The following is an 8,367-nucleotide window of genomic DNA, read 5'->3' as shown; positions in this document are numbered from 1 at the left end:
TCAGCCTGGTCAGTCTCTTCCTGTCCCCGGCTGAGATGTTGCCGCCCCAGCAGACTACACTGTAAAAGATGGCTGAGGCCACCACAGAGTCATAGAAGGTCTTCAGTGGGCCCTTGGCTTCACTCCAAAAGACCTGAGTCTCCGCAGCAGGTACAGCCTGCTCTGCCCTTTCCTGTAGAGGGCGTCTGAATTATGAGTCCAGTCCAGTTTATTGTTCAGATGAACTTCAAGGTACCTGCAGCTGTCCACAGCCTCAGTGTCCATACCTTGGATGTTCAGTGGTTGCAGTGGAGGATGTTTGTGCCTGCGGAAGTCTGACACCAGCTCCTTGGTTTTACAGTACGCTGATTTACGAGGATTGAGTTCTTTTTCTAACCTCTGTTATGGTAAAGTGAATAAAATTTTAAACCTGAGTATTCCTAGTGGTTCTTTCAGGAGTTGATGTATTTCAGTAGATGTGCCAGAATTACATAAAAAAAACAGACAAAATAAAATTATTTTTTAAATATTTTACTATTTCATTTCTATCACTCGCTCTGAGAGCAGCTTGATTTTAAAAAACTGACAAAGACTCAATGGTCAATATGTCTTTGGATTTTTAAGGCATTCTGCTGTTGTGGAAAACTAAAACTTTGATTTTACTTTATATGTCACTCTAAAGACAGGAAATATCTTCAGAGGGACACTGTGCACATATTTTGTACATTGAAAAAGCCCCAGATCTTACTTAGCCTGAGAAATAACTTGAAATATTCTCTGACTCTCTGTGAGATTTTCATCAAAACAAAACACAGATGTGACAGTGATGCCATCAGGATTATAGAGAGCCAATAGAAAGCTTATTCTTACTTGTTTGCTAAGGTAACTCCAGACTGTGATTTATTCTTTGGTCAGTTGGTGTGTTTTGTTCTAAGATTTTCAGCCTGGTTACACTGGATTTGCTGTTTTCCACAGAGGAGGTGGGAGCACTGTGGATTTAATATGGAAGGCTCTTGGCGTGCTCCACCAGCTCCTACAAATCTCTGATGTCCGTCAGGCCACCACCATTAACAAAACTGCCATCACAATGCTTAAAATACCTGATGGAAAGAGAGAGATCACATGTCAGATGTCAACATTTATCTTTACTGCAAGTGGTAACAAGATTACACATTGATGTGTTATGATATATGCATTTTTTTCTTGCACAAAAGCCTGGACATTTTCCCTGATCACAAAGGTGAGTGAATTATGTAACACACAGTTTCATGAGAACTGTGCAGTTTTGTCTTTGACCAGCAGGTCGAGCCCTGTACCAACAAGATTCACAATAATAGATAGGAAATATGTTAAATTTTTTTGATTTGATGGCAGCAATCACTTAAAAAAAGATAGCATGTATCTACCTCTGTGTCACATCCTGTCTTTCTTTAGCAGCAGTCCATAAGTGTCTGAGATCTCTGGTTAATGCTTAATGAGAAGCTCGTACACAGCAGTAATCATCGAATGGAAACCTTTTACTTATTTGCTTGGTTACGTCGAGGGGATGATTTTTTTTTTATTTTTATGTATTTTTTGTCAGCTGGTTTATTTTTGTTCTGAAATGGTCAGCCTGGTATCACTGGATTTGCTGCTGTGCCTGGTAGAACATGGTAGTGATGAACGTTCACACTGCAGGTCTTAATGCTCAATTCCGATTTTTTGATCAAATCCGATTTTTTTTGTCTGCTTGTTCACACTACAAATAAAATGCGACAGCAAACGCGCTCTAGTGTGAACGCTCAAAGCGGCCCGCATGCGCAAAAGAAGATGTCACACACAACGCGCTCTGTTTAGACCCAGAGCAAACAATATTGTTTGACTGATTGCCCTTAATATAAAGACTTCAGACTTTACGTTTCCCAATTTTTGCTTTAAGTTATTTTGTTATTTACATAATAATGTAGATAACCTAATAATTATGTGTGCCTATGCCAAGAGGCACACATATTACTATTCGTCGGATTTATTATTCTTATTATTCTCCATCTTCAGTTTTGAGACAAGCTTCATATATGTTACCTCATTTTGTGCGGCTGGATCTGGAATGGTGTGCTATGACTTTTGGTGTTTATGACTATTATAGTTTTTTAAATATTAATATTTTAGTGAAAATTTTCCCGCGCTCCTCTGCTGAACAGTTTTGACATTAGGGTTACATATGTTAGATCATTTTGTGCGGCTGGAGCTGGACTATTATGTTATGACTTTTGGTGTTCATGACTTTTATAGTTTTTTAAATATTAATATTTTAGTGCAAATTTAGGCCAATTCATCTTTTGGCGCCAGATAAACAGACTTCATTTGTGGTGTGTTGGCTCCATCTTTTGGTCCCATTGAAACAAATTTCAAACTTCATTTGTGGTGTGTTGGCTCTCTCTAGTGGTATGCCGGGAGTGGTACAGCCTGTCTACCCTTATTTGGATACCGTAATGACGACAATATCAATGGCGCGCACAGCCTCACTGCTTTCAGGAACCATTGGAGGTTTTAAGGTTGCGCGAACCATTGAATAGTTACGGTAAACACAATGGCTTCTATGCTTGGTGGAAAACTCCATATCCCACAATTCATAGCACACCTCTGCCGAGTTAAACAATGGCGGCCACCACTTCGTTTTATATGTCTTTTATTAGTGTTTCTACGTCACAAAATAAACTTTTAAGATATTTTCAGGCGAGAATGTAGGTGTGTAAACTTCAAATATCTGCTTGTTTTATCAAGACATCCCATATTAGCGACAGTGCTCTGACGACGTGGGTCCTGCCTGACAGCTAGCCGGCTACCTAGCTAGCTGCCGCACTTGGCTGCAAATGGACAGCGAGGGGACACTCTCTCTTTCGTTTCACCTCCCCGGTCTCTCGCAAATGCTCGCACGGAATCGGAGTTACAGCTGGATGTGGAAAAAATAACTGAGTTGTTTGGTGGTGCTATAACGCGGAGCTACAACAGAGGGCAGCTATCCACCGGTGTATGACAGAAAGGACATGCCGCGAACGAGACATACGAGGCGGGGCAGGCGACCGCCGATCGACCGCCGCTAGCGGCCCTTCATGAAAAAGCACCCAGGCTTAGCTTACAGCAAGGCGCTGACTGTCATTTCATCACCCGATCGCTCGACACGGGTCTGTGTTTTAGCTGGACTTATTTTTCGTTCATATGGGCCGATGATGCTGGTCGATGTGGAAAAAATAACCGAGTTGTTTGGTGATGGCTAGCCGGAGCTACAAAAGAGGGCAGCTATCCACCGGTGTGTGACAGAAAGGACATGCCGCCAACGAGACATACGAGGCCGGGCAGGCGACCGCCGATCGACCGGTGGTTGCTAACGCGGTGGTCAATCGTGGATCAGGGAAAGCGAAGGCAGGAGCGTGAGGTGAACTGAATTTCAGGTAAGAAGTTATGAACTGCACTCTATTTGGGTCAGATATAAACCGAGTTTAGGTGTAGTTTATTTTCGTTGTGCTGACTTTTTCAATCACTTACAATAACTCGTACTGTGTTCTAGCTAGCACGACAGAGTTTCTATACAGCTGTGTGCGCATGTTGAACTTTATGATAGCCTCCCCTGTCATTCTCTCGCCTGTTGAAACTTCAGTCATGAAACTGATCAATGATCGGCGTTTCTCTCTTGTTTGTTTATCGCGCAAAACAACAGCAGCACGTTTAAGCTTGATCAGCTGTTGTTAGAATTCATTTGCTTTTAATTTCTGGTATCAGCTGATGTTTGCTGGAGCTACAGCTGTAAAAACGGCAGATGTCCTTACTGAATCATCAGAGCTGAACTGGTGATGGAGAAACAGGTTTACCCTTTAGGTGACATGAATGAGTTGAAGGGAAGTTATGAACCGTTTCTGAGAGACAAATACAGGGAGTGCAGAATTATTAGGCAAGTTGTATTTTTGAGGAATAATTTTATTATTGAACAACAACCATGTTCTCAATGAACCCAAAAAACTCATTAATATCAAAGCTGAATGTTTTTGGAAGTAGTTTTTAGTTTTAGCTATTTTAGGGGGATATCTGTGTGTGCAGGTGACTATTACTGTGCATAATTATTAGGCAACTTAACAAAAAACAAATATATACCCATTTCAATTATTTATTTTTACCAGTGAAACCAATATAAAACATCTCCACATTCACAAATATACATTTCTGACATTCAAAAACAAAACACAAACAAATCAGCGACCAATATAGCCACCTTTCTTTGCAAGGACACTCAAAAGCCTGCCATCCATGGATTCTGTCAGTGTTTTGATCTGTTCACCATCAACATTGCGTGCAGCAGCAACCACAGCCTCCCAGACACTGTTCAGAGAGGTGTACTGTTTTCCCTCCTTGTAAATCTCACATTTGATGATGGACCACAGGTTCTCAATGGGGTTCAGATCAGGTGAACAAGGAGGCCATGTCATTAGTTTTTCTTCTTTTATACCCTTTCTTGCCAGCCATGCTGTGGAGTACTTGGACGCGTGTGATGGAGCATTGTCCTGCATGAAAATCATGTTTTTCTTGAAGGATGCAGACTTCTTCCTGTACCACTGCTTGAAGAAGGTGTCTTCCAGAAACTGGCAGTAGGACTGGGAGTTGAGCTAGACTCCATCCTCAACCCGAAAAGGCCCCACAAGCTCATCTTTGATGATACCAGCCCAAACCAGTACTCCACCTCCACCTTGCTGGCGTCTGAGTCGGACTAGAGCTCTCTGCCCTTTACCAATCCAGCCACGGGCCCATCCATCTGGCCCATCAAGACTCACTCTCATTTCATCAGTCCATAAAACCTTAGAAAAATCAGTCTTGAGATATTTCTTGGCCCAGTCTTGACGTTTCAGCTTGTGTGTCTTGTTCAGTGGTGGTCGTCTTTCAGCCTTTCTTACCTTGGCCATGTCTCTGAGTATTGCACACCTTGTGCTTTTGGGCACTCCAGTGATGTTGCAGCTCTGAAATATGGCCAAACTGGTGGCAAGTGGCATCTTGGCAGCTGCACGCTTGACTTTTCTCAGTTCATGGGCAGTTATTTTGCGCCTTGGTTTTTCCACACGCTTCTTGCGACCCTGTTGACTATTTTGAATGAAACGCTTGATTGTTCGATGATCATGCTTCAGAAGCTTTGCAATTTTAAGACTGCTGCATCCCTCTGCAAGATATCTCACTATTTTTGACTTTTCTGAGCCTGTCAGGTCCTTCTTTTGACCCATTTTGCCAAAGGAAAGGAGGTTGCCTAATAATTATGCACACCTGATATAGGGTGTTGATGTCATTAGACCACACCCCTTCTCATTACAGAGATGCACATCACCTAATATGCTTAATTGGTAGTAGGCTTTCGAGCCTATACAGCTTGGAGTAAGACAACATGCATGAAGAGGATGATGTGGACAAAATACTCATTTGCCTAATAATTCTGCACTCCCTGTAAACACCAAGCTCCTTTTTTTGTGTAGCTGACAGCTGGTAACTGTGCAGGGGCGGATCTAGCAAAGCTTTTGTCAGGGGGCCAGGTAGGGTATTAACAGAGAAAGGTGGACATAAAGATATACTTTTCTTTCTTACTCTCATATAAAATATTTAGCTTTTATTAAATACTTATCTGAATCTTACAACCAAAGTTTGTATAATAATACACAAGATTGGCTGTAGACCATTGTTCATCATTCAGAACACTGTGTAAAAATAACAAAAAACAAAAAGTGAATGCGAAAGTGCATAAATATTTATTTTATGTGTTTGATGTGTGTGTCGGGGCGTGGTCTGCAGTGCCGCTGCAGGGGAGGTGGACCCACGGGTGTAAAGTCTGTGCTCTCTTGGCTGTTTTTTGGGTGTGTGTTGGGCTATGAGTTGAAAAGCTACAGCTGCCTGTGTGGGTACACCAACCATGTGTGAAAAGTGGTCCATAACGTAATGCTTCAAAACATGTTCATGCAAACATTGTCGGGGTCTGCCGTGATACAATGGGACTTCTGCTCATGAACCTCTGTGCACAGCGTCTGCAAATCGGGGCTGTACGAAGTCACCTCATCTTTACCCAAAAGTAAGCTGTCATCTGTGAGGCGCGAGCGGTGTTTGTTTTTATCATAATTCATGGTGGAGAATGGCTGCTCTGCTGAGTTTTGCTCTCTGTAGCCGTATGAATGGCAAACTACACTGATTAGCAGCGGCATAGGCACACTTAAAATTTCTTCTGAAATTTTCGCTTTCTAGTGATCCTTATTGCTGTTTTAGAGAGGCGGTGCTTCAAAGGATAATCTGCAGATTTCTGTCAGAATCTGCAGATTATACAGTACAAATAAAATGTTCACGTTTCTCCAACGTTGTCTTCCCAACAGTTTAACTGACATCTACACTGGATGGCCAGGAAGCGTTCACGATGTCTTCTCCGGCGCTGATAATTGGCGTCTGTCTTGTGTCACTGACGTAAAAGACGGATTTAATGCGACATGACCGTTCAAACAGCAGTCGCTTTCTAAAACATCGGATATGTATCGGATTCAGTACCACATACGAAAGTGACCCAGATCGGATTTGAAAATATCGGATTTGTGCCGTTCACACTGTCATACCATGATCGGATATATGGGTCGCATAGGGTCAAAAAAGTCGGATTTGATGCGCTTTCGCCTGCAGTAGTGTCACTGGAACTGTGAGTGCAGTTCCAACTTTAACCACTTGGTGGTGCACCAGATTAACTGTCTGTACAGTGGTAGGAGGCTGTCTTTGTTCTAAAAACGCGCCCTGCTCTGAAATATTCACAATAATGCATTTAATCAGAAATTCTCCTCAGCATTTGGTAAAAACCAAAATCAAAACTTGTAATGATAAATAATTTTAGTATTTGTTGTCTTCTAATGTTATATTTTGCCAGCTTGTCTACTGGAGACAGTGCAGGATAAAATGAGAGTCCACTGTTTCTGACATCATGCTGTTACAGCGTGCCCACGCAGAGGTGTTGTGTGCTTCAGCATGTCATAATAAGAAGGTAATTTAACACACTGAAACATACTTTACCTGAAATGTTAACGAGCAAAAGTGCAAACTGTTCTGATAATGCGGGGGCGTGACATATAAAGAGATTAGTAGCTCATTTTAACCTTCTGATCCACTATTCTCCTGGGATATCACTCGTTACCAGCCAAGGAGCTGATGTGCGTTTTTATTTTAGTGTGTTAAAAATTTCTGTTCCTTTGGTCAAATTAGTCTTCAGAGTTTGTTTACAGTACAGGTCCAAATGGAGGTGACAGCATGTTAAAAGGATGTTACCGGTCAAGAAGCAGCCTGTATTCAGTCTGAATATTGCTATAAACTAATACAGATTAGTTTATGCTTTTATTAGTTTGTAAAGTTTGTTTGACTGTTATATTTAACCTTTGGGGGACAGCATAAAGACTGAGAGCAGGTTGGAAATGATGAAAACAGCAAAAAGAGAGATATTGAGCAAAAAGTGTAGTGGACATTTAATCAAAGTCAAAAACAAATATATAAAGCCAGTGTAGATTGTTTTGGCAATATTCACCAATGATGATTTCACATAACCAAGCAGATCCCCTGCCTGCCCTTAGGATAAGATTATATAACATATTGTATTATATAAAATACAAGATTTATGTTACTTTCTAGTAGGGATGCACCGATCCCGATACTGGTATCGGGTATCGGGGCCGATACTGTAAAATGTGTGCGTACTCGTACTCGTAAAAGTTAACCGATACCATGAACCGATACTTATGTAGCCCGGATAGGAATTTGGGAGTAGATAATCATAATTCCCATGGACTTGAACGCCACATAAGGTGTTCACAGTTCACAGAAGAGAACGGCATGGAGAGATGCACGAGGTTAGCTGAACTAAAGTGAGAGACTCGGCTAGTTTTACTGAGGTTAACTAGCACAAAAGAGTGTGTGACTAGAAAGCTAACCGTGTGAGAGCTTCGCAACAGAGTGTGGGTGAAGTGACTTTTTGTTTCAACGGTCGCACCACCGTCCGTGGAAAACTGTGTTTCCAGCCATGACCGCCGAGGCTAAAGGCTAGCCCGGACTGCTTGGTTGCGCCACGGAGGCAGGACTGTCGGAGAGCTGGACAGTGACTGGCTAACGCGCTGTAGCAGAGACAGCATCGGGTCTGCAGGGAGTGGATTTAGTGTGGGACTGGTGAATGGCGACCTACCGAGCAACGGAACTGTAAGTCAGACTTTTGTGCTCTTACTGGGGAGAAGAGGATTTTTCTCCATCGTCCGGCGTGAGCAGCAAACAGGCCTGCAACAAGTGTGAATGTGAGTGTGTGTGGCGCCCATGTGTGAATATTGTATGTTTAGTGGATTTATATAACGTGTTTTGGAGTGTATATTA

General features: G+C 42.2%; 1 long non-coding RNA gene across 1 annotated transcript in view; it reads left to right on the top strand.

Annotated features, from left to right (window-relative positions):
• Positions 1 to 3,037: 3,037 nt before the first annotated feature.
• Positions 3,038 to 8,367, top strand: part of LOC109202023 (uncharacterized) — a 31,140-nt gene continuing 25,810 nt past the window's right edge. Inside the window, exons 1-2 of the long non-coding RNA XR_003219767.1 lie at positions 3,038 to 3,410; positions 6,887 to 7,000. This is a non-coding gene — a long non-coding RNA (uncharacterized LOC109202023). The remainder of the gene's footprint in view (positions 3,411 to 6,886; positions 7,001 to 8,367) is intronic.

The sequence above is a fragment of the Oreochromis niloticus genome, linkage group LG4, assembly GCF_001858045.2.
Source record: "Oreochromis niloticus isolate F11D_XX linkage group LG4, O_niloticus_UMD_NMBU, whole genome shotgun sequence".
In the NCBI taxonomy this organism is placed as follows: domain Eukaryota; kingdom Metazoa; phylum Chordata; class Actinopteri; order Cichliformes; family Cichlidae; genus Oreochromis; species Oreochromis niloticus.
The sequence above is the reverse complement of the archived record's forward strand: the minus strand, read 5'-3'. Positions and strand labels throughout refer to the sequence as shown.